Source organism: Felis catus, assembly GCF_018350175.1.
Source record: "Felis catus isolate Fca126 chromosome A2 unlocalized genomic scaffold, F.catus_Fca126_mat1.0 chrA2_random_Un_scaffold_81, whole genome shotgun sequence".
NCBI lineage: Eukaryota > Metazoa > Chordata > Mammalia > Carnivora > Felidae > Felis > Felis catus.
Window position 1 is genome coordinate 56,089 of NW_025408503.1, and position 26,600 is coordinate 82,688.

The window sequence follows — 26,600 nt, forward strand, 5'->3', positions numbered from 1 at the left end:
AAGCACTTCTTCCTGTGCATGACACCCCTTGTCAGTTCTTTGTAAGGGACAATTCTACTGCTAACTTGCAAATAAGAAATTTAGTATTATCTCTTCTGGGCACTAAAGTGATACAATACAGGTGAGCCTTCACTTTAAGAAAGGATAATACATGGGGCGCCTGGGTGGCGCAGTCGGTTGAGCGTCCGACTTCAGCCAGGTCACGATCTCGCGGTCCGTGAGTTCGAGCCCCCCGTTGGGCTCTGGGCTGATGGCTCAGAGCCTGGAGCCTGTTTCCGATTCTGTGTCTCCCTCTCTCTCTGCCCCTCCCCCGTTCATGCTCTGTCTCTCTCTGTCCCAAAAATAAATAAACGTTGAAAAAAAAAAAAAAAAAAGGATAATACATAATAATGTGAAATTATGAAACAATTCAGTTGAGAAGCGTTTATAGTGTTTGCGCTATAATTCCTTTGTATAGAGAATTCCTGTCTGCTGAGGTCATGGCTGTCGCATGACAATACCTTCTGGTTTTCTAGGGATAGTGTCAGTTTCCACCTGTTGTTTCTTACTCACATAGCACTCATTTTCATCTCTAACATGTCTCAACTGGATGATAAATTGAACGGTCATCCTTGGTGGTGACCTTGAAGGAAAATAGTCAGAATAATTGCTCCATTTATTTTATGGTTACTAAGAAGCAAACACTGCTCTGAGGGCTTTATCTATATTATCCCAATTGATCACTACAATATTTTGCTGATGGTTGATGATCTGAGGTTGGGTTTTTCCAAAAGCAGACCCCGAGACAAGGAAGCGGGGATAAGTACTTTTGGGGGGGGGGAACATGTTCCCAGAAGCACAGAGAGGGGAGTGAGGGAGCGAGGCAGGAAAAGGAAGGAAGCCAGTACACAGAGCATTTCGAGTTGGTCATGGCTGTGAATAAGCAGGGCTCAAAATCTCTGGGAACTTTCTGAGAGGCTCTGTGAGCATGCCTCCGACTTCTCCCTCAATGGAACAAGGAAGCAGCAGTTTTATCTCGTAGCTCCCATCCCGTGTTGGTTGAGGGTCATGCCTGGAGATATTCACTTTCCCTCCTGCATATGTGCCCTGTCCACAGTTACAGGAGCACATTCCTATGACTAGAGAATGACTTTCCTCAGATGAAAGACACAAAGAGCTTTGTCAGTGTGTGTGCCCCGGAGCACCAATGGCATCTGCTACCAGGACACTGAAGCTTAGAGACATTAGGTCACGTGCCCAAAGCAACCTAACTGGTAGATGTCAGAGACAGAATCTTGACCCATGCAATCTGGCTCTGGAGGGTTTGACCCTTAACCATAGCAAAAGACCTCTGTGTGTCTACCCCTGAGTCAATTATGCATCACCCAATATCTACCCAGGGGTCTTGTATCTGGTCTGAGTGGCCCTTGCAATGGCTCACAAAGTTTCCGCAGAGCGAGGTGCTGTTGCCTCTGTCACAGCCACAGGCTGAGGTACTCATGACCATGGATCCCCCTTGGCCTCTCAGGGTACTGTCAGGCAAAGTCTACTTCCTCCCTCCACCTGTACTATTCTGAGGCATGGTAATTTCTTCTTCAAGGACATCCCTGTGAGATCAAGTGATCAGCTTGTCACAAAGCCATGGCCGGCTTGTTTGTATTCACCTTCTCTCCTTCCCTGCCTCACCCCTGGTCCCTGGGATTGAACTCTCCAATAAAGTGTCAGCACCTAAGCTTTTACTTTGTAACTGAGCACAATCTACCTGCAGTAAGTTTTGATAAACACAAACATCTAAGTAGCCCACACCTGCATCCAGATCTAGAACATGTCCATCAGCCCAGAAAGTTCCTCTGGCCCCTTCCTGGTCATTCCATTCTTCTTACTCCTATGCAACCATTATTCTGATGTCTTTCAACATTACAGAGTGATCCCTCCCATACCATGAGGCTTCTGAGGGAACAAGATTGTATCTATAAATTCCTCTTGAAAAACCAAAATTGAGCCAGAATCTGATCAAACCCCTACATCCAATAACCAATGACCAATTAACAGAAGAACCCAGTGAATTATACTACAGTGATGATATCAGCAAAATCCAGACAGTGAGCAACTCTACAGGTCAAATAACTCACTTTCTTCAACATATAAATTGCAAGGGGAAAACAAAAGACATAGAGGGGAAACTGACAGATTAAAGAAGGCCCGGGGCGCCTGGGTGGCTTAGTCGATTGAGCATCTGACTTCAGCTCAGGTCATGATCTCACGGTTCGTGGATTCGAGCCCTGCATCAGGCTCTGTGCTGACAGCTGAGAGCCTGGAGGCAGCTTCAGATTCTGTGTCCCTTTCTCTCTCTGCCCCTCCCCTGCTCGTGCTCTGTCTCACTCTGTCTCTCAAAAATCAATAAATGTAAAATTTTAAAAAATTAAAAAAAAAAAAAGAAGGCCCTACAGACATAACCAATCTCAATGGACTGATGCTACTTGGATCTGGATTCAAACAATCCACAAAAAAATTATATATCATCCATGAGGCAAACATAAAGGGAAACATTGATTGGATGTATGACACCATTAAGAAATTATTTTTAACTTAAAGAGGTGACATTGGCATTGTGGAAGAAGAGACCTTACCCTCTAGAGATACTCACTAAAATATTTACAAAATAAATGACCTTCTATCTGAGGTTTGCTTCAAAATAACAATGAGGGGGGAATGGAAATACTGAGACAGCACAGTTGATCATGAGATAAAGTTGGAGCTGGGTGACTGGGTACAGGGATGCCCATCATATATATTTTGTCTTTTGTATATGGGTTTTGTTGTTGTACACAGATGAAGATATATGGATTTTGTATTTGGGCGTTTCTATAATTCAAAGTTAAAACGAATAAACTGAAAGGCAGAGAACTCTGTTAAAAAGCAAAACCTGATGTAGAATTCCAGGCTCGAAAAGAGGTTTTTAAATTGCTACTTCCCGGGAAAAGTGAAAGTTAAGGACCTAGAACGTGCCTTACTGGCCTTCACCCCTCTCCCCTGCAGTCGTGGAGGCAGTGTGAATCACGCTGGTGGGGCAGATTCTGGGCTTTGGGGCCAGTGAGACAGGGACTAGAGCCCTGGCTCTGCATCGTGGCAAGTCACATAGGACGTCTGATCTCAACTTGCCCCATCTCTGGCACGAGACTAATACTACCTTGAGCACTAATTAAGAGACCCAGCACCTGAGTGGCGAGCATCGTGGTCTGGACCCAAATCCATCTAACTCCAGAACCCATGCTTGGAACCACTATGCTGCACCATCCTCACTAATGAGATCTCACTGTTTGCCAGTTGACTTTGGAAACCTATAGCCAGACGTTCACTGTAAACAGTAGGGCACGTGGTCCCTAAATCAAACTCTCATTCTTTGACTCCCAGTTTTATCATTAAAAATGTGGTCGTGGGCAAGTCACTTGACTTCTTAAGCCTCAGGGTTTTCTTCCGTAAAATGGGGGTAATCACAGTAGGTGCCCAGGGGTTTCAGTAGGAATAAAAACAATAATATAAGCACAATGGCCACCTGGTATTTTCGCCTGCCCAGTATCCATGCTGTCCTGATGTTCTTTACAGGAAATTAGTCTCTCCCAGTCGATGGCGTTTGAGCTGGAATGAGACTACTCTCAGCTCCAGGGGGAGAATATGACTGGTCTCTCAGAGCACCACACTCTCCTGGCCATGACTGGCTTAGACATGGGTATGGGATTCACACTGTGTCAATGGGATCCCAGCGTGGGACTTTCTGCTGCCACTACTGAAGTCCCCCATCATCCGCATTTGCTTTCTGAGGTTTCAGTTACCTGCACTCAGCCTTGGTCCTGAAGTGGATGATCTTCTTGACATATTGTCAGAAAGTCAACACTAACCAAAACCTACGGGGTTAGGGTTAAGGTAAGGGTTAGGGGTTAGGGGTTAGGGGTTAGGGGTTAGGGTTAGAAGTTAGGGTTAGGGTAGTGCCTCCGTCACTCACTCACACCTGATCTCATTGTGTAGGCATCTTACCAACTCCCGCCATCACCAGGAGAGCGAGTATAGTACAATAAAATGTTTTGGGAGAATGACCACATTCCCATAACCTTTTTTAGAGTATATTTTTATAGTCGTTCTATTTTATCATTGCTGCTGTTAGTCCCTTACTATGTCTAATTTGTACATTAAAGTTTATCCTAGTGAGGGATGTACTAAAAAAAACATAGAGGATGACGCGTTTGCTACTGTCCCACTAGAGATCCTGGGACGTATCACTCGCAGATAAGGGAGGGATGCTGACAAAATGGGACCACAGCACAAAGAGAGCCCACAGGCGGAAGAAGTACAACCAAAGGATGCACTTACCAAGGCCTGAAGTTGTTTCTGCAAGTGCCAGCCACACCAGTAAATAAGTTACCTTCCTAGCCTATGCCATTCTATGCTGATTACTAGAGCGTCTGTCAAAGAGCAAACACTTAAATGTTAGATCCCATTATTGCTAATATGAAAATAGGTAAAATTTCTCATGCTGCTCTTTCTTTTCTTGCTTTGCTTGGATTTTTTGTTTTAAAGTCTTTTTTTTTTTTTTTTAACTATAGGTAATTTCGAATAGATGCAAAAGCAGCGAAGAACGTATAACGAACCCCCATGAACTTCAACAATTATTGACTCATGGATAGCCTTGTTTTGTCTGTACTCCAACCACATCCCCTTTCCCATCTTATTTTGCGGCAAATTTCCGGTATAAACCTTTTCGTTCATACTTTTTTCCAGATCCTTTTATAATGTTTCCTTTTGTAGTGCACACTGTTGGTGGCCTGCCCATCATCCATTTCCTCAATCGTAACCTCCAAGGTTTGTTCTTTTTTTTCTCAACCCCTTCCTCTACACAGCTAGAGATACAGGCCTTACTCAAGCCCCTGTGGTGCACCCGTTTGCCTTAGGGATAATTTCATTTTCCTTGTCAGTTCCCGGGTCAGGAATGTGAGTCAAAATTTGCTACTGAAACATGAAGGGAAGACTGCTGGGGAAGCAAGATATGTCTGGGAAATTTTAGGCCCTCCCAAGGCAGCTCCTAAAAAATGGTCTTTCCTTTCCCTATGAATGTTGTCCTGTCTGGACATGATGCTCAGATCTGGAACACTCCTATCTGCTACTGGCTTGAAGAGTAAGCTCATATCCGGTATGGCAGAGGACAGGAAGAAGCACATTGACGCCTTAATGATATTATTGAGCTGCTAAATATGCAACACAAAAACTGTGCCCTACCTCTGAACTTGATGTTCTGAGAGTTACAAATTTGTTTCACCGTTTAAGCCCATGTGTGCCCAGGTTGCTCCTATTTGCTGCTGGAAGCACTTAACTTTCCATCGATACAGACCTATGACCTACACAGTCTGGGTTCTGAAGGCCGAGGAAGGTATCAGTTTAGGATGGTGTGGCAAAGGGAATCTAAAAGAGATTGGCTTAATCCAGAAAGAAGTTGATTTCTTTCTTGATGTCTTCCTCATAGATGAATTTGCGTAGGTGGTCCCGGCTAAGGTGGCCCTACAGTCATCAGAACCACGTTTTTTCTGCCATCCCTAGCCCACAGCTTCCATCTCATCTCAGCCAGCTGCTCAGGAAAAGACGGCCACCAGCCACTGTGAAGAAGGCAGAGATGATACAGACACTCGACGCCTTTAAAGATACAACCCCCAAATGAATCGCACATGTCACATCTCACTGGCCAGAACATAGTCACATGGCAACAACCAGCTGCATGGAAGGCTGAGAAATGTAGACAGGATTCTGAGTGGCCATATGTCCAGTTCTATTACTACTTAAAAAAAAAAAAAAAGGAAAAGGAATTACTGGGGCACAGCCAGCAGCCTCTGTTACAGAAACAGGGAGGGTTAATTGATTTGGTTCAACTGACAATTTTTAATTAAAACGACTTCAGAATGTAAACAGGATTTAAAAGACACGTTCTTGATCACTCCCCCAATGACATAACAGAATCTATTTACTTCCTCCCTTTCATTTCTTCTTTTTAGGTTGAGCTCAGAAGGATTCCAACAATCAGTAATCCTATGCCGGTCCAGTGTATTACCTTGTACACATGAAATTAATAACTAAACATTGCCAACTTCCCTTAATTCCAAATGTCTTTTCCTCAATTAGACTGCATAACTGTGGTTTAATTATATTCTGCTTGATAGTCACCAGAATCCCATAACAAGCTCTTATTTCACAATCTTGTTATTAATCAGAGTAATCCAATTTATGGAAAAGTAAAGACAGACAAACCAAACAAAATGACAGGGCTGGCAAGAAGCACAGTATTCTGCAGCCGGGCTGCAGCAGCTGTCAATAAAGCGTTCATATAGTTAAGATATAAGCGAGACTTTGATTCCGGGGCAGCAGGCTTTAAATGATGCATGAGAAGCCACCAAAGCAAATCCCTTTCTCCATGGTCCCCTCCGGGTCAAGCACCATGTTTCAATTATAATTTCACCAAATTGCTGTGATGCAGCAAATGTTTCAGATTAATAGCAGTGCAGCACAGCTCTCTGTGGGATGGAATCAGAAAATCTTGTTCAGAGGTTTGCTGAAATATACCCCAAGACGCTCAGCTGCAAAACACATTAAAGACTCCAAATGATGGGAATATTTCTGATGTGTATTCCCCAAAGAAGTTACTTTTGCAGAAAACAAGTTTATCATTTGTGGTAGCAAATAAAATTTCTCCACACGGCCAAAGAGGCTTCTTGCAATTACATCAGGAAGGCACCACCACGCGGCTCATTACGGAAATCATATTTACATTAGTAGGGGAGGCTATTGTTTTGCCAAGATGTGTCTCTTTCTCCAGCATGCTCCTAAAGAGCTTGTAAGAAATACTAAATCGTTTGGTTTGGCTTTTCATTTCAAATGACGCTATTCCTTGGAAAAAGATTTGTATAGGTAGACATTATTTTGAAAATTCTACCTCAAATTACCAGCCAAGTTTTAAGATGATGTCTACCAGGAACTTGCCATGGGTCAGATGGCCACTGCATTACCAGACCGGACACATCAGGAATAGAGAGCGCCAAATGGACTGCAAGTTTTGCCCATACTCGTTCGTGGCTGTATTCCCATTTTCAAGCCTTGAAGGGAGTCTTTGGGAAACTGTATTCGTGGCTAATGTCCTTTGCATACATTATCTTAAAAATGAGAGCAATTTGGGATCTGACTTCTTTATTGAGGGATTGTTCTCACGAACACCATTGCTTACGGTTCTAAGTAAAGGAGAAAGGATGCTCCCTAAAAGAGACGAAGGCTGGAGGAAAAACCTTGGGACTCTCTCTCTCCAGGAGTAATTTACCTAGTAAGAATGGGAGAAGACCAACCACTAATATACAGCCTCAGCTCTCTTTCACCTTTTCCACTCCTAAGCTGCATACTGACAACAAGTGTGCATATTCTCCCTCCCTGTCCTACTCTTGGACTTGACAGGGGTGAGGCAAGTTCCAATCTTCAATCGGACTAGTGGGTAAAGAGTCCACTATACCACCTCAACTCTTCCCAAATTTGGGCTCCAAAGCCCAGGTATGGGGATGGAATATAATGTAGACCATTTTGGTTCATGTCTACAATGTGGCTTCATTGTCAGTAAAGCTCGTATCTTGATCCCCACCTCACTCCTCCTTCTGAACTTGGAGGGATTGAAATATGATAATCTCTTGCAAACCCCACACCTGGTATGGCTTTCAGAGGCATCTTGCATGTGACCCTAATTTGCCTCCCCAGCCATATCTGTCTTTTTCTCTAGAGTCACCTCAGTACATATATTTCCATTTCTCCAAAACTCTTCTGTTTTTGTGTCTGTTGGAAACTCAACTGATGGTCTGTAATCCAGCTGCACGGGCATGTGGAGTATTTTTTAATAATGAGTTTGAAAACCTGTGTAATTTATGAAAATTTGATACTGCTGATCGTGACATGAAAATTTAGGGGAAAAAGAAGATGAACTCTAGGCAAGAGATTTGAAGGAGTTATCCAACACAAGGTTTAGTCAAAAGGGAGAAAACCTATTCAATTCAACAAAGAGAAGGCTGCTCTTTCCATTGACACCCACAGCAAAATATTATTGATCTTTCAAGCCTGAGCCCTTAGGCCAGCTTCTCTCCCTAGGCTTTTCCCAACCTGCCATATAACTTCTCTTCTTTGTTTCCAACCTTTCACTTGGGTCACTCCAGTCTTCTTCCAATACGCAAATGCTAAAGACCACCGGTAATTTATATAATGGTCGGAATTACCTTCTCTCCTCTCGCTTTCTCATGTTTAGGGTGGTCTTGGCTCATGTACCTGCTAGGGACTACTACGTACATGTGACAGAACCCTGAACCAGCAAACCGAAGTTAATATGAAAGGAAGAAAGAAACACGGTTCCTGGTAAGTCATCTCAGTGTTTCTGACGCCAAAGCTACAAGTGTAAATGCTACACATGTGATCACAACGGCAAATGTTCGACATAGCAAAAACCAAAGATTTACAACTGGAAGATATATTCTAATACCATATAGTTCCGTTGTCTTCAACACCAGAACACTGCTGCAGGTCTCATGTGCTATTTTTTTTTTATGCAGTGATTTGTCATTTTGGCACATTAAGCATATGCCACTGAAGAGGCCACAGTGAACAAGACACAGAGGGTTCTTGCCTTCACAGAGGCTACTATCTCATGGGGCAGATGGGTTGTTTAAGAAGCACATGAGCCAGGAATGGTATGCTATGAATGGAGAAAGAGGGGGTTGTAGGAAATCCCATAGCAGAAGCAATTCATCCAGTCTAAGGATTAGAAAGGTTTTGTGAAGAAAGTGGCTTTTAAGTTTAGACCAAAAGAATGTGTTTGAATGAAAGAGCAAACATCTGGGTGCTAGAAGATAAATTCAAGTTACAGGACTGCCTTAGAACAGCTGGGTGACCTTGGGCATGTACCCTTTCTTCTTAGGCTATAGCTCCTGATCCATAAAATAAGTTAGGGTTTGGAGAACTTAATCTGGAAGGTTCCTTCCATCCAGGAAGGAAAATTTTTTTTTTATGTTTATTTATTTTTGAGAGACAGAGACAGAGTGAGAGCAGGGGAGGGGCAGAGACAGAGGGAGACACAGAATCTGAAGCAGGCTCCAAGCTCTGAGCTGTCGGCACGGAGCCCGATGCAGGGTCTCAAACTCACAAACGGTGAGCTCATGACCTGAGCTGAAGTCGGACTCTTAACTGACTGAGCCACCCAGGCGCCCTGGCTGGTTCCTTCCATCTTTATAAATCCTCAAAGAGACTGCCAGTCATTTTAGTCGATCTTCAGTCCATCCTTTACAACAAAAAGCAACTAACACAAATAAGAGAAAATCAAAGAAATGTCACTAGGGAGGTTATAATGGTGAAATTGGGAAAACGAATAAGCTGGACCATCGTAGGTTCAAATCCCAGTTCTTCCCTTTACTAACTGGGTGATTCTGAGAACATTGCCTAACTTCTCAGGGACTCAGCTTCCTAATCTGTAATATGGGGCGAGACTATTACAGTTGACTGTTGAACAACGCAGGGTTAGGGGCGCCAATCCCACCTCACACGTTTGAAAATCCACAGATAACTTTAGACTCTCCCAAAACTTAACTACTAGTAGCCTACTGTTGAGCAGACTTTCTGATAATATAAAAGCAGGTGAGTAATATGTATTTTCCATGTTATATGTATTACATACTATATTCTTATAATGAAGTAAGCTACAGAAAAGAAAATGTTAAGAGAATCATAAGAAAGAAAAATAAATTTACAGGGCTATATCATATCAAACAACACAAGGGTTCCCAAGCTTCACCTTTTATAACTTCAGTCCTTGGAAAGAGAAAAACCTCAACCTTCAGGGTACCAAGTTCAAGGATCCCAGGAAGACCTCCAGTTGGTCTCCCTAGAGTCAGGTGCCTGGACAAACCAAGGGTCAAAAGAGACAGGGTCCTGCTGTATACAGTGGTTGCTCCTACAGCAAATAGGGAGCTGTATACAGTGGTTGCTCCTACAGCAACTAGGGAAATAGAGCTTGGCTAGGCGATTCCCAAAAGAAGGAGACTGAAGTAGAGCTGAGTAGAAAATCCAACAAATGTTGACTAGATTTTTATGCAAACTGCTTCTCTAAAATAATGCCAAAGACACAACTGATTGAATAAATGAAACAAATTCTTTTAAAAGCTGAAATTCTGGGGGGGCCTGGGTGACTCGGTCAGTTGAGCGTCTGACTTTGGCTCAAATCATGATCTCACGTGAGATCGTGGGTTCCAGCCCCGCATCGAGCTCGCAGCTGTCAACACAGAGCCTGCTTCAGATCCCCGTTTCTGTCCCCCTCTCTCTGTGCCGGTCCCCAGCTCACACTGTTTCTTAAAAATAAATAAACATTAAAAAAAATAATAAAAAAAATAAAAGCTGAAATTCTGTTTAGGGGAAAAACACCACATGGGGTTCAGAAATCACTGAGCATGCATATATTGGCTTTGCTCATGCCAACATAGCCACACGAACCTGTAGTTCAATGCCCAAGTTCAATTCCTTACACTTCAGTTTGCTTTCTTAGAAGATGAGATGAGCAAAAGCTGCAGTGAGATACAGCACTTGACAAATACCCTAAACACTGTTGCTAAGAGCTTTTCTGCAGCCCTAAGAATATCACAGAATTAGGTAAACTGGGAATTAAAGGTCATACCCTGGAGATACGTGAAGTGTGTCTGCTCCTGTGCTTAATGATCAAAAACACACTCCCACAGACAGGTGTGTGTTCTGGGAACATGACTAACAAGGAGTGAGAAGGAGGAGGAGAAGCAGGAAAGGGGAGAAAAGACAAGGGAGAAAGAAAGGACAGGGCGAAAAAGGGAAGGAAGTAGGAAGGGGAAAAATGAAGGAAGGAGGCAGGAAAATTAAACCAGTCTGTTCTGGGGCACTGCTGTAACATCTTTCTTTAAAGAAGAAATTCCATGCAAGCATTTCACAGTGGCGTTTTTGTTTTTTGTTTTGTTTTGTTTTGTTTTGTTTTGTTTTGTTTTTTTTGTTTTTGGAAGCTCACTGAAAGCAATTTTCATCTAACTCAAGGATAAAAGCTTTCACCAACGTTTTCTGAGATATTTTAGCGGTGGCAGGAACAGCGAAATCAGTTCAGGGACTGCTCAAGTGTGGGGCTTTGTCACTGCTTGAGATGACGTCATGGGAACCCCAGAGGGGCCCCTAAACAACACTGCATCCCAGGGTAAAAAGTTATCCTTTTGGGGACACCTGGGTGGCTCGGTCAGTTAAGTATCTGCCTCTTGATTTCGGCTCCGGTCATGATCTCATGGTTTTGAGATCCAGCCCTGCATTGGGCTCTGCATTGACAGCATGGAGCCTGCTTGGGGTTCTCTGTCTTCTCTCTCCCTCTGCCCCTCCCCCCCTCAAATAAATAAATAACATTTAGAAAAAACAAATGTATTCTTTTGTGATCGTCTTTTAACCCCTCTGAATAGCCCTCAGGCAGTCTCCATTTGGTGCTATTATGTGTTGAGTCCCTCTCGAAAACCAGTCTATCCCCTGTGGTACAGAGTGAAAGGAGAGCCCTCTGGTGGGCAGGAGGACTGAGACAGAATTGAATAATACTGATGTGTTTTCATTGCCGTTAATATTCTAGTAATGTTCAATTGTAGGGTATGAGTATTGGTAGTCCTTTTATAGTACTTATGTAAAGTCATCTTAGAAATTCTTTTTGAGTTTAAAAAAGGCAGCAAAAGAAAAAGTTCATGGGGCGCCTGGGTGGCTCAGTTGGTTGAGCGGCTGACTTCGGCTCAGGTCACGATCTCACGGTCCGTGAGTTCGAGCCCCGCGTCGGGCTCTGGGCTGACAGCTCAGAGCCTGGAGCCTGCTTCAGATTCTGTGTCTCCCTCTCTCTCTGCCCCTCCCCCGTTCATGCTCTGTCTCTCTCTGTCTCAAAAATAAAATAAATGTTAAAAAAATTAAAAAAAAAAAAAAAGTTCATGAGTGGTAGTACCAGATGTAGCAAACATACAGGACGTACCCTTTTAGTGACTAAGCATGTAGGATTGTGAGGTTCCTGGGTCAAAAGAGATCCCATGTTCTTAATCCACGTCAATGTGGGAGGAACAGTCAAATATTCTGGGTGGGAAAGAGCACCACGGTATTCTGAGACCTCTGTCAGAGCTTCGAGTCTTAAGAGCTTCTTTTCTTCAGGGCAACATTTTCCCTTACGAAGTGCTTCCATTAATGACAGTCATGATTATAAGGATTGAGAGCCCTAAAGAGATTTCCTCTTAAAATCTTTAGTCTAAGAGGATATTGTGGACTCCACAGTAGAAGGAAAGTCTGCCAAGTATCTGTGCTGGACTAATGGAAAGCCTCAAATGGATTGTAGAACTGCCTCACCTCACATTAATGATAAAACACTGAAAAATATGAGACCGTCTTGGGAACGGCTCACCAAAGGGGCACTGCCCTGCATTTCATGCTGGTAAGCTTCATGAGGAGGAGAAGACAAGAAAACCTGGAAACTGTTGGTGGAAAAATAGAGGATTGCTTTGCCAACTCCTAAAAATAAAAGCAATAAATGTTAGCCAACTGTGGATCTGTAGAGTTATTTTTAAAATCAACTGAAATAAAATGGAAGACTTAATTTCCATTATGATGACCTTATTGTGAGCCCTGAAATTATTTCATTTGAAAGAAAATGCATTTAAAAATAAAAGCCAGTTACATCCAACACATAAATAATGAAACCACAACACTGCTCAGTGAGCCTTTTGTGGGTTCAGCTTGCAGATTTGGTTCTCCTTGAAATAAAATATATTTTAGCTCTGTTTTCTCTTTATATATGAAATCATGGCAACCATGTTTATTGCATTCTCTTTTTTTCTTTGGTCCTAATTCTTCATTAAGATTCCTCTTCTATACCCTTGCGGTACAGGTCTTTCAAAAATACTACCTAAATCCATTTAAGCAAAGGGTGGGATATTCTGAGCAAGAAATGAGAGGTTAAAAATCACCTTACTGCCTTTATTTAGTATCTGTCACAGACAAGATCTCATGGGAGGTACTATGCTATGAGCATTTCATTTTAATGAGGGTCCAAGACAAATACACAAAAAGCGAAGAGTAAGGGAAGAGAGATTTCTTCTTTAAAGAAGAAACATAAGGCTTTACAGGACTAAGTGCCCAGTCAACTTTCCACAGGGGCTGGGGTGGGGGATATACCTCAGTGAAGGAGGTTTGGCCTGGAACCAAATACAGAGCAGTGGTGCTGGCATAAACACACACACACACACACACACACACACACACACACACACACACATCTTGGCTAAATGGGACAGCTCAAGAGAGCAAATACATAGTTGCCACGTGGGAATAGAATTTTTCCGAGTTGGCTGGAAATCTGTATGTTTGTTTGTTTTCTCCTAAATGTAAAACCTCAGGTTTTTAACTGCAGGCAACTAATTAAAAAAAAAAAAATTAACATCATATGGATGAAAGAAAACATCTGTAAACTGGATTCAGCCCATGGATTGCCAGTTTGCAATCTCCACCATGTAACTAAGCCATTAAGGCTTGAGATTTGAACCCATCATTGAACTCTGAACTAACCAGAAGAAAGAGGATTTGTACTGTCTTGAAAGAAAGGGGATATTTCTATAAGGAGAAGGAAAAGAGAGTAAAAAATATACTATGTGGAGGGCAAAGGGTGAATGAAACCCCAAAGCAAAAAAGGTAAAGGCATGTCCAGGAAACAATGAATGGGTTTGTCTGGTGAGAAGACAAACTCATGTATGGAAGAAGTCAGAGATCAGGCTTGGAAAGCAAACGAAAGACCAGGTGGACAAAAACCCTGAAGTTTAAGGGATGAAGCTTAGGTGTTATCCTATCGGCAATGAAGATCTAGGGACCCAGAGACTGAGGCAATCAAGGAGGTTTTCCAACAAAATTAACCCAATCTATCTGGAAGATAAAGAAATTCCACGGGAAGTGTCTGATCAGAAAGTTACCGCCCTATGTCAGGAGATTCAGCTGGAGGCCAGAGGAATGGAAATCTCATGGATGAGATAAGACCTGCAGCAATGGATAAATCCACAAGACTGATAAACTGTTTCCTCTTAGAAGATGCCAGAGATAACTCTTCTGTTTGGGATCTTCAGTATTAGTAGGTGTCCTAGTGCAAATATCCAGGAAGACATTTGGAGCCTGAGTTTAGGAGACAGTCCAGGGACACTGATGCATTTTGGAGTGTTTATCCCACAAGGGAATGGTCCAGGAAGAAATTCCCCATGGGAAAGGCTTTAGAGGGGAGCATGAATCTTGGAGGATGAATGCCCAATGTCTATGTTTCTTCCAGCGTACTTCAAAACCTTTCTAACTTGAAAAATCCTTGCCCTTGAATTTGTGTGATCAAGTGATCTCAAATATCTACACATTCTATTCTATTCTATTCTATTCTATTCTATTCTATTCTATTCACATTGTTGTATGTATCACCCAATTGACATGTGTACTAAAATCTCTAAATCTCATCTCTTCAACCCAGCTTATATTTTAAGACTAAAAAGGAAAGAGAAAAGAAAAAAAAAAGAACTGTAGAATAGATACCGCCCTGTCAAGAATGGTTAAGATATAGTCCTATCAAGGGTCTAAGAATTGCTTAAGATTCTTTCCAGTACTGTAAGTAAGAAATACCAGAGTCTTCATCCATAAATTCATTTTTTAGCCATAGAAAATGAAGCCCCTTCAATCCAGAATTTATCTGACAGTTACCAGCTGCTTTACTCCCCCACCAGAGCTTGGCTTTCTGAAGGCTTCACCCCATGTTAGAAAAATGCCATCATTTTTGATGCCATGCATTAAAAATGCATTCTCCTGAAAGCCTAGAAACAAACTCTAATGTTCATAGTCAATTGACTTTCTACAAAGGGTCCAACATGGTTCAGTAGGGAAAGAATAATATTTTCAACAGATATTGGGACAAGTGGATAGCTGCATGAAAAATAATGGATTTGGTCACTACCTTGTAGCATAAACAAAAAAATAACTAAAAGTACATTACAGATCTAAATTTAAAATAAAAACTCTAAAACTTTTAGAAGAAAATACAGTGGTAAATCATAGTGCCTTTGAGATTTCTTAGGCATGACCCCAAAAGCAAAAGCAAAAAAAGGGAATTTCAATAAATCAGACAACATTAAAATTAAAAATTTCTGTGCCTCAAAGGGTACCATCAAGAAAGTGAATAGATAACCTGCTGTCTTGGGAGAAGTATTTGCAAATCATATGTCTAATAAAGAACGTACCTCCAGAATGTAAAAAGAAATCATATAACTCAATAATAATAATAAAAAGATAGCCCCACGAAAATATAGGCAACGGATTTAAATAGACATTTCCCCAAATAAATAGGCATATGAAACAAACATTCAGCGTTATTACTCATTAGAGAAATGCAAATTCAAATCATGAGATACTACCTCACACTCACTAGAGTGGCTGTAATCAAAAGGACAGACAGTAATAAGAGTTACCAAGAATATGGAGAAATTGTAACCTTCACACATTGCTGGTGTAAATGTGAAACAGCATGGTCAGTGTGAAAAACAATTTGGCAGTTCTTCAAAATGTGAAACATAGAGTCTCCACATGACCCAGAAATTCCACTGCTGGGTATTTAACCCAAGAGAAATGAAAACATCCGTCCACACAAAAACTTGTACACAAATGTTCACAGCAGCATTATTCGTAATAGCCCCAAACTGGAAACGGCCCAAATGTCTATTAACTGAAGAACGGTTATCTAATCTAAAATATCCATATAACGGAATATTATAAAATACTTACAGCCTTACAACATAGAAAAACCTCAAACACGTCATTCTAGGGAGGTCAGAAAAGATCACAGATTGTATGATCCCATGTCCAGAATAGGCAAGAGACAGAATAGTACAGAGACAGAAAGTAGGTTAGTGGTTGCCTCGGTCTGGAGTGGGAGTTGAGAGTGTGGAAAGTGACTGCTTATGGGCACTAGATTTCTTCTAGTGAATGATGAAAATGTTCTAAAGTAAGATTATGGCAATAGTTGCCCAACTCTGTATATATACTAAGTGTCACCGAACTGTCACCATACATATATCAAATGGGTAACATTTCAAATGTATAAACATTTTCCATGGGATGTTGGTATGTAAATTACATCTCACTAAAGCTATTTAATTTTTTTTTAATGTTTATTTATTTTTGAGAAAGACAGAGACAGAATGCGAGTGGGTTAGGGGCAGAGAGAGAGAGAGAGAGGGAGACACAGAATCTGAAGCAGGCTCCAGGCTCCGAACTGTCAGCACAGAGCCCGACGTGGGGCTCCAACTCACGAGCTGTGAGATCATGACCTGAGCCGAAGTCGGATGCTCAACCAACTGAGCCACCCAGGCGCCCCTACATCTCACTAAAGCTATTTAAAAAGTACATCTGCACCATATAGTGCTACTAGCCAAACAGGGACTTCTATTATTTTTAGTCTTCTTTCTTTAGGTCCCTGAATCAATCCTTCCCTTTGTCAGTAATGCTTTCACTCTGTTCACCATGAACTGACCCCTCTTATCTTTCAGAACAGCTGCCATGTTCCTGTCTCTCAAAACACATGCCTGTTCATGTCTCAGGCACTTGCAGTGATGCTTCCCTCCTGGAACGCTTTTCTCCCAGATATTTACAAGGCTGACCCTTTCCCACCATTTTGGTTCAGTACAAAAGCAAAGACTTGGGTATCTTTAGCCCAAGCAGCCCACAGTTACCACCTTCCACCCGTCTTGCTTCATGGCATGCGTCTGTCCCTAAGCTGGCTTCCGTGTTTATTTCCATATTCATAGCTGTGTTTGTTTGTCTGTTTATGGATATACTAGAGCTTATGCTCCCTGAGGGGAGGAGATGGGCCCTAGTTTTCTCCACCACATGAAGTCTGTAATTAAGAATTGCTAGCTACCCAACTTTTAAGACAGGTGGAGCCATCGTTAAGATGCTTGGTTCTGCCCTTGTAATCATGTCAGAGTAAGCAGTTAAGTTAGGTTTTAACCTGATGCCTGGAGGCCAGCAACAAGGAAGTCATGGCCAGTTACTGGGAAAGTCAGAGAGGCCTGTCCTGGCAGCACTCCATGAGAAGGTGGATCACACCAGACAGGCCCAACATGGCAGATACCATGACGGGAAACCCCTGACCAAATTAGGAAGAAAAAGTGGGAAACCCTGCTTCCAAGAAATATCTGCCCTAAGTAGTGAATATTCCACCCCCTGGTTAACAACTGTCAATGAAAGATAAAAACCTAACCCCCCGGGGTGCACATCTCTCTCTCTCTCTCTCTCTCTCTCTCTCTCTCTCTCTCTCTCTCTCTCCTTCTTGAGTTCACCTGCTCTCACATCTGGAGAGTGTACTTTTGCTTTAATAAACTTTTCCACTTGTGTCCCTCGTTCGCTGTGCTGTGTTTGTGCTTGAACTCTTTCTAGTGAGGAGATCAAGAACCTTCGATGACAGCTTTGGAACGGGCTGGGTCAAGGCTCTAGGGCCCAGGGTCTCCCCATTTCACCAGGAAACAACAGAGTAAAAAAAGGAAAGCTTTCCTTCCTCCTCTCCAAAACTCCACCCTCATTCACCCCCCAGTTACCCTGAAAAGCAGCAAGGATTTACTCTACAATCTTTTTACACAGAAAGCCTCTCACCAAAAGAATGATTTCAGGAAAATGGATTCCTTTTCACCTGGCTGGCTTGATGACAACATATTTCAGTAAAACTAGAGTCTCAAGCAAGATTGATGAGAGGAGAGAAAAGCAAATAACAGAGGCTAGCCCACACTTCTAAGCAAAGGAAAATCAAAGCTGGGCTCCAACAATAGGTGTCAGGAAGCCACCCAGTGTTGTGCTGTGTTCCTCTCTTTTAGTTTGGAGTCCTCCCGTTAGCGATTACCCAGAGGAAAACGATGATGATCACTCTGGGAAACAAAGGAGGAGAATGAAGCATGGCAGATTGTGGAGTTTCTCAAATTTATAGCTGCCTTTGTGCGGGTAGCCACAAAGCATCAAGCCCTTCAATCTTTGAAAAAGAAGTACAGAGAGAAAGAGAGGTGGTGGCTGGGTCGGGAGAGGGAGAAAGCAAGGGAAAAAAGAAAAAAATTGTAAACATAAGAGTATATCTTCACCTAACATTCTTCCGGACAATAAGAAAATCAAAAGAAAGGAAATGATAGGAATGAAAGAAATTTTATATAAAAGTAACATATCTATTGATTTCTCTTCTGTAAAAAAAAAAAAAGAAAGAAAACAGGGCTAAAGTTACAAAGATAAAGCCATTCAACTGGTGCTTGATGCCTTTCTAACCTGGGACAGTATTGGCGAACAGCATAGTCAATAGGAAAAACGTCAGCAGCCTCTTCACAAGTTAGCTGTTCCATCATGAAAGACATCACATCCAAGTAACTCAAACCAGGGTCCCCAGAGAGATGAAGACCAAGTTCAGATACAGCAAAAAAGCTCATGCTATTGTAACCATGTCTCCGGGCCTGAACGTTTTAAAGACCCAGAGCATATCTGAGCCAACCGCTCAAATATTGAGGACTGGCATTCAGGAAATGTCCTCATGCTCACGCAAGAGGAGACCAGAGATCACGAAGGGATCCTTGCACCTAAGCCCCTTCCTCCCCCACTTCTGCCCTAACCCTGACACATCCCAGATGTTCTGCCAAAAACAAGTTTAGCATCCGCTTATCATAGGCTCTAGCCTTAGCCCTGCAATTACATCCTGCCTTGGCAGGAACCTGAACCTGGCAATCAAGACTCCCTCTGGTCTCTGATTTCTGCATCTTGCTTGTTTGGGGAGGCAGCTGAGCAGGGGCAATGACCACATACAGAAGCAAGGGTGTGCAAGACCTGCATCTGAATCCTGGTTTGAGTTTGGGCAGCTGGCAGTGTGTCCTTGGTGAAACGGTGCCAGGAATCTGTCTTTATGGGGATATGGAGCATCTGGCAGTTCCTGGCACTCCATAGGTGTTGTTCTGTTTATATGAAGTTTTTGAGATTTTTCCTGCAGTAGAAGGGTTTACTCTGCCCAAAGGACAAACTGCAAATGACCAGATGCCCACAGCATGGCAGTGGTGAGGAGCACAGCATTAGGAATCAAATGAGATTTGTGTTTCTGGGAATCCTTTGGTCAAATTCCTCTTTACGATCTGAAAACGCCTTAATACTCAGGATTTACTTAATGACGCTGCATCGGCCGCCTGACACAAAGGGGAAATCCGGAAACTTACTGTTACACTGGGTTCTAGCATTCTAACCATTTCCAACAAAGGAGAACACAGAGAGGGAACAGCTAATGTTTGTAAAACTTCTCCGTGGAAAATTCTGGGGACTGTTTCTATTAGAGCATGGTGAGGGGCCTGCCCATCTAACTGACCTGCAAGTTTGACTGCACATCACTGCAAGTGATGACTTCTGTCCCAGGGGAGTTAACAAAAGGGTCAGGGCATCTCCTTCCTTGAAAGAGTCACCTGTGTCATTGGGCTTGCTCCAGCCTCTGACCCAGAGAGCTGGGCCAACTCTGGAGCCAGGCCTGCTTAGATGTAGAACAAATTGCTCTGCGCACAGGGCTGTGAGCACTGGGGACCATCCACACTGCTTGGTATAACTAGACGGGAGGAGGGATAAAACCTCTTCTCTTACAGTTGATTACATTTCTTCAGCCTTCAAAGAATCCAAGTAAGACCTAAAGATTCAGGCCATCTCTAATTTGGGCAAGATTTTTATAACAATGGGTTCAAATTCTAGCTCGATGAGATCTCAGCTGGACAGTACAGAAGGAGTTACTTTTATCCTGTCCCTTGGTTTCTTTATCGATAAAATGGGGATAACAGCAGGATCCACCTATTAATGGAGGATCATATGATGCTGAACATATTGTATAAATGATCAGATACCACACACAGAGTGCCTAACCTCCAGTGATGGCACTTTGTGATGACTAGGGGCTATAGCATACTGGTGCTCTCCCAAAGGAGGACCAGCTGATGTGAAATATATTTAAATTACCTGATGTCCCAATAGCAATTTGGCCTCAAGGCAATTTGCCCAGCATGCTCTAAGATTGAACCCCGTTGCTCAAGCTGATTAAAAAAATATGGAGGGCATGATCAATAAAGCCGTTTAACAAAACATAGACGGACTTGCATCAAATCCTATAGCATAATTCCAACTAGACTCCACATCATTTTAAGAAGAAATATTTTATTTGTTGTTACATGAAGTTACTCTCTGTTGTTTTTTTTTTTTTTTTCTATTCAGTACACAAAAAAGAAAAGGGAGAAATATGTTCAAGGCTTAAGGAAAAACAAGGCTTAAGGACTGAGAGGTAAATGCTCTTTGGCAGAAATGAAATCCAGTACAAGATAGTGAGGAAGCAAAACTCATGCTTCTGAACCAATGTGACTGAAGCAGTCTGCTGTAAGGTTTGAATCAAAAATCAAAGGTTATGCATGTAGGAAATCCCTGTTCTTAGACGTTTCGTGCTTCAAGTTTCATTTTGCCATGAGCAGGAACACACATACAATTATTAACTCCCAACCTCTTCATTGTCTAAGAGAAACAATTTTTCAAAAACCTGAATTTTTCTTCTCTCTCAAAACGTCATCTATCTTTTGTTTCTTCTATTTTAAACAACTTCAGACAACATGTTCTTTTAGGGCTTGGACCTACAGTCTCCAGAACTCTAAATTCTCTAAACACTTCTGGATCAAGCCAGACGATCAAAAGACTGAAAACATGTGGCATTTTGACTTCACAGAGTCATTTGTTATTATTATTATTGTTATTACTTTACATTCTTATTCCCTTGGCTTTTATCAAAGGCTGATACAAGAAGCACCATGGTGACAAAGACATATGTACAAGGGCACGCACTGCAGCAGTTTCCAGTAGGAAAAATTAGAAATATGATATTCTACACGTCCATCAGTAAGGGTACTGGTTAAAGGAATTAGGGCACATCCATATAATAGAATACTATGTGGATATTAAAACAAATGACACAGTGTTGTATGTACTGATATGGAATGACTTCTAATATATATTAAATTAAAAAAAAAAAAAAAAACAAGGTGCAGGGGCACCTGGGTGGCTCAGTGTTGAGCGTCTGACTTTGGCTCAGGTCATGATCTATGGTTGGTGAGTTCGAGCCCCGCATCAGGCTCACTGTCATCAGTGCAGAGTCCACTTTGGATCCTCTGATCCCCTCTCTCTCTGCCCCTCCCCTGCTCATGGTCTGTCTCTCAGAAAATAAACATTTTAAAATAAACACAGCACAAAAAAATGTATATAGAGTGCTCAAAATTGAAACATACACAGACATACATGCACATACATACATACAAACATGGTCGCACATGCATAGAATATCTCAGACTTGAAATCAATGGCTGTCTCTCAAGAGAATCTCAGAAGCAAAGGTTAAAGTGAGAAATATTTTTTTTTCACTAAATACCTCTGTGTGCTTTGCCTCTATTAAAAAATTAAACCCAAAAGGAATGGCCATTAAGTTCATTCTGACCCTGTGTGCGTCACAAAAACCAGCTCTTTAAAATGTTAATTGGTGGGGCACCTGGGTGGCTCAGTTGGTTAGGCCTCTGACTTCAGATGGCCTCATGATCTTATGGTTCATGGGTTTGAGCCCTGCATCAGGCTCTGGGCTGACAGCTCAGATTCTGTGTCTCCCTCCCTCTCTGCCCCTCCCCTGCTCATGCTCTGTCTGTCTCTCTCTTAAAAATAAATAAAAACATTAAAAAAAATTTTTAAATAAAATGCTAATTGGTGTCCCACAAAAAAGTATTTATCTTCTACCCACCTTGGTGACTCACAATGCACGTGCTATATTCGAGTCTCTGAGAAGGTCGGCAATCAAGAATCTTGTGTCCTTTAGTTTAACCTCAAAGTTCTCAAATTTCTTGATCATAGGACTTCCCCATTTTTTTTTTTTTGAGAGGCATTATCTCTGAACACCTCATCCTGGCAAATATAACATTGCAGCATTTATTTTAAAAGGCTTTGGCCACCAAGGCAGGCACTATCTCTGACAGGAAAGAATTTAGCAAATCAGGTCACCTTTATTCACTCTTAGAAATGAATGCACTTCCTATGCCGAAATCATAGGAAGTCTGTACTGAATTAGAACTTTTTCACACTTCAGCGGCCAAGAGACAGGGAGCAGATGTGCCTCAACTTTCTCATTTTTAGAATGGGTATAACAGCACCTACTGCGTGGGGCGGGGGTTGTGAGGTGGAGATTAGATAGCCTGTATAAAAATGCCTGTTCTTTTTTTTTTTTTTTAATTTTTTTTCAACGTTTTATTTTATTTTTGGGACAGAGAGAGACAGAGCATGAACGGGGGAGGGGCAGAGAGAGTGGGAGACACAGAATCGGAAACAGGCTCCAGGCTCCGAGCCATCAGCCCAGAGCCCGACGCGGGGCTCAAACTCACGGACCGCGAGATCGTGACCTGGCTGAAGTCGGACGCTTAACCGACTGCGCCACCCAGGCGCCCCTAAAAATGCCTGTTCTAAGTGACACGTAAGAGAAGTCAAACACTTACTAGTACCTGCTACACTTTCTTCTCTTCTAGGCCAGCAGTTTCATACACACGTGGGGCTGTTTCCAAGAGGCAGTGGGGTAAAGATGAAGGTAAACCCGACAAGAACATCCGGGAGCCTGGAGGAATGCCGTCAATGGGTCTTTGTACAAAGAACGAAGTATCTTAATCACCTTTGTTGCCTGTGACCAGAAAGGTCAGCGGAGAACGAGACTCCAGGGGTGAAGGCCGTAATAAGCTGTTCTATTCACCATCATTCAATAAATATGTTTCTGGCTTTGGAAAGATTAAACGCAGCTATAAATGAGGTGGCTCTCTTATCTGCTGCTAGTTGGTTGCTGCAGAGACCATTCTATTTGTAAACATTATCCAGGATTCACACCGACGAAGGCTTAAGCTTGGTGTTTATTCACCAGCTGCCTTCGCTGCAGGATCCGTTCACATAATAAGGGAAAACCGTGAGTAGATTTTACCCAGGTGGCCACCCCAAGAGTTTAACAGCTATGCTGGATTAAAAACCACAGTATGTAGAAAACAAACTTTCACTTATCTTCAAATTCTTAAAGGATGGGAAAAGTCTGTTGAAATAAGATGATGCGCTTAACGATACTCAGCTGCCTGTGTGCTGTGAAACCTTGGGTCACAATTCCACTGACTTAAGAATTTTTCTGGATTTTAACCACTTTCAAGAGGTTCATAGTGACAGAAAGTTACTTAAAAATAGGGCGAAGTGAAACAATTTAAAGAGGCTATTTGCCACTGATGGGTCTCTGTTGATTTTCACTAATGCCACACTACAGGGAGTTTCTAGTTGAAAATGATAAAGATGGGGGCACCTGGGTGGCTCAGTCGGTTGGGCATCTGACTTCAGCTCAGGTCATGATCTCACAGCTCGTGAGTTCAGGCCCCACATCGGGCTCTGTGCTGACAGCTCAGAGCCTGGAGCCTGCTTCACATTCTGTGTCTCCCTCTCTCTCTGCCCCTCCCCTGCTCATGCTCTGTCTCTGTCTCTCAACAATAAATACATGTTAAAAAAAAAAATTAAAAAAAGAAAAGGATAAAGATTGATACAAGTAAATACAATTAGCTCCCTTTAGGAATATCGCTGCCCACGAGAGTCTCAGGCACCCAAGAGGATAGAATCCACAAGGGATTGTTCTGTAGAGAATTAGGACTAGCAAATACTTGCCGGTGTCACAGGAACATAAAAGAAAAGTTTTGTAGTTCAAAAGATGAAGAGCAGTGACCCTTCAATGGACAATAGAAGTAATTAATGTGCTCAAATGATAGACTGGATCAGAAGTGTTGGATATTTGAAAGTTTAGAAATTATGTGCATAATCTTTGAACCAGCATTTTCATAGTTAGACATGTATTCAAAGGAAATAATTAAGATGTGTACAAAGATTAATTTATAAGATCATCATGCATCATGAAAACAGCCCGAATCACTAACCCATCACTAACAAATGGATGAATAAAATGTGTCCATAATATGGGATATTCAGCAATAAAAAGAAATGATGGTCTGATAGTGCTACAACATGGGTGAACCTCAAAATCATTATGTTAAGTAAATAAAGCCAGTCTCAAAGTACAACATATTATATGATGCCATTTGTATGAAATGTCCAGAATTTAGACAAACCTAGAGATACAGGAAGTAGATTAATGGCTGCCTGGGTCGAGGAGGCATGGAGAGGGGGAGAACTATGATGGGTATAGATTTCTTTTTGGAGTGACAAAAATACCCTAAAATTAGATTTTGGTGACAGTTACCCAACTCTGAATCCACTGAAAACCATTAAATTGCACACTTTGAATGGTTGAATATTATGGTATGTAAATTATAGCTGACCCTTGAAAAATGCAGGGGTTGAGGGTGCCAAACTCTCGAGGTTAAAAATCCAAGTACAATTTTTTTAAGTTTCTTTATTCATTATGAGACAGATAGAAAGAAAGAGCAAATGCACGTGAGCAGGGGAGAGGCACAGAGAGAATCTCAAGCAGGCTCCGTGCTGTCATGGGGCTCAAACTCACAAACAGTGAGATCATGACCTGAGCTGAAACCAAGAGTCCAATGCTCATCCTACTGAGCCTCCCAGGTGCCCCTCAAGTACAATTTTTGACTTTCCCAAAACACAACTACTAAAATCCTACTTTTTTTGTTTTTTTTTTTTTATTTTTATTATTTTTATTTTTTTTATTTTTAATTTTTTTTTCAACATTTATTTATTTTTTGGGACAGAGAGAGACAGAGCATGAACGGGGGAGGGGCAGAGAGAGAAAGAGGGAGACACAGAATCGGAAACAGGCTCCAGGCTCTGAGCCATCAGCCCAGAGCCCGACGCGGGGCTCGAACTCACGGACCGCGAGATCGTGACCTGGCTGAAGTCGGACGCTTAACCGACTGCGCCACCCAGGCGCCCCTTGTTGTTTTTTTTTTTTTAAATTAATGTTTATTTTTTGAGAGAGAGACAGAACAAAAGAAGGGGGAGGGGCAGACAGACAGGGAGACAATCTGAAACAGGCTCCAGGCTCTGAGCTGTCAGCACAGAGCCCAATCGATGTAGGGGCTTGAACCCACGAGCCAAAAGATCATGACCTAAGCTGAAGTTGGATGCTTAACCGACCGAGCCACCTAGGCCCCCCTAACAGCCTATGTTTGATTGGAAGGAAGTCTTACCAATAACATAAATAGTTAATTAACACATATTTTTGTACGTTATATGAATTATATACTGTATTCTAACGTTAAAGCAAGCTAAGAGAAAAGAAAATATTAAGAAAGTCCTAAGGAAAAGAAAATGCATTTATAGTACTGTATTATAAAACATCCACGTACAAGTGGACCTGTGCAGTTCAAACATGTTGATCAAGGGTCAACTGTCTATCCCAATAAAGCTGTTAAAATATTACTCATCACAGTGTTGCTTAAAATAGAAAAGAAAATTGAAAAAAAGAAACCATAAATAACCAACAATAGGGTTGGGTGCATAAATTATTCTGAGCCTATAAGATGTTACATAGCCACTAAAAATAGGTCCACAGAGGGGCGCCTGGGTGGCTCAGTCGGTTAAGCGTCCGACTTCAACTCAGGTCACGATCTCGCGGTCTGTGGTTGGAGCCCGCGTCGGGCTCTGGGCTGATGGCTCAGAGCCTGGAGCCTGCTTGCGATTCTGTGTCTCCCTCTCTCTCTGTCCCTCCCCCGTTCATGCTCTGTCTCTCTCTGTCTCAAAAATAAATAAACGTTTAAAAAAAAAAATTAAAAAAAAAATAGGTCCATAGAAGAATGTACAATGATTCAATTAGGTAAAATATGTCTATGTATATGGAGTCTTTAAGTAAAGGTCTAAAAATATGCCCACATATTTCTTACAGTGATCTTATATGAATCTGTAGGATTAAGGATGAATTTTTTTCCTCTTTGCCGATTTAAACACAATGACCATGACTTTCACAGCAATAATCACATGTAATATTTTACTGAGTACTCATGATGTGCCAGGCAGGGCCTGGGCTAAGTGACCGGATGTACTGCATTTACTCCTCCAACAGCCCTATAAAGCAGGCACTATTAACTGCTATTAGTTCACAGATGAGGCCAGTAAGGTTGCAGGAGGTGAGTTTACTCAAGGTAGCACAGTCTGCTAGGTAGCAAATACTAAGTCTTAACTGCTGGTCTCCAAGGTGGAGAGCATACACCCCCAACGACGTGTGCAAGGTGGGGTACAGAAATACTCATTAAACTCTCACGCTGCTTATAATACTTTTGTCTCACACCTTAAAGCTTGTGTTGGGACATGTTTTCTACTGCAACGTAACCCATTTGCTTTACTTTGCGTCAGGCACATTTCTAAGGGCTTTGTAGATGCTCAGGTAATGCTCACAGCAACCTGAGCTACAGAACCCAAGCTCCTACCTGCCATGGTACTGTGCACAGCAAGCAATTTACAAGTAAATATGCAAA

At 42.1% G+C, this 26,600-nt stretch overlaps 2 long non-coding RNA genes across 6 annotated transcripts in view; one reads left to right on the plus strand and one right to left on the minus strand.

Moving 5' to 3' along the window:
• LOC123383578 overlaps positions 1 to 22,774 on the minus strand; it is a 71,777-nt gene extending 49,003 nt beyond the window's left edge. The window contains exon 1 of the long non-coding RNA XR_006593422.1: positions 22,641 to 22,774. This is a non-coding gene — a long non-coding RNA (uncharacterized LOC123383578). The remainder of the gene's footprint in view (positions 1 to 22,640) is intronic.
• LOC123383579 overlaps positions 1 to 22,938 on the plus strand; it is a 69,226-nt gene extending 46,288 nt beyond the window's left edge. For all 5 annotated transcript variants that reach the window (XR_006593425.1, XR_006593424.1, XR_006593426.1 and 2 more), the window contains 2 exons: positions 8,294 to 8,400; positions 22,665 to 22,938. This is a non-coding gene — a long non-coding RNA (uncharacterized LOC123383579). The remainder of the gene's footprint in view (positions 1 to 8,293; positions 8,401 to 22,664) is intronic.
• Positions 22,939 to 26,600: the final 3,662 nt, after the last annotated feature.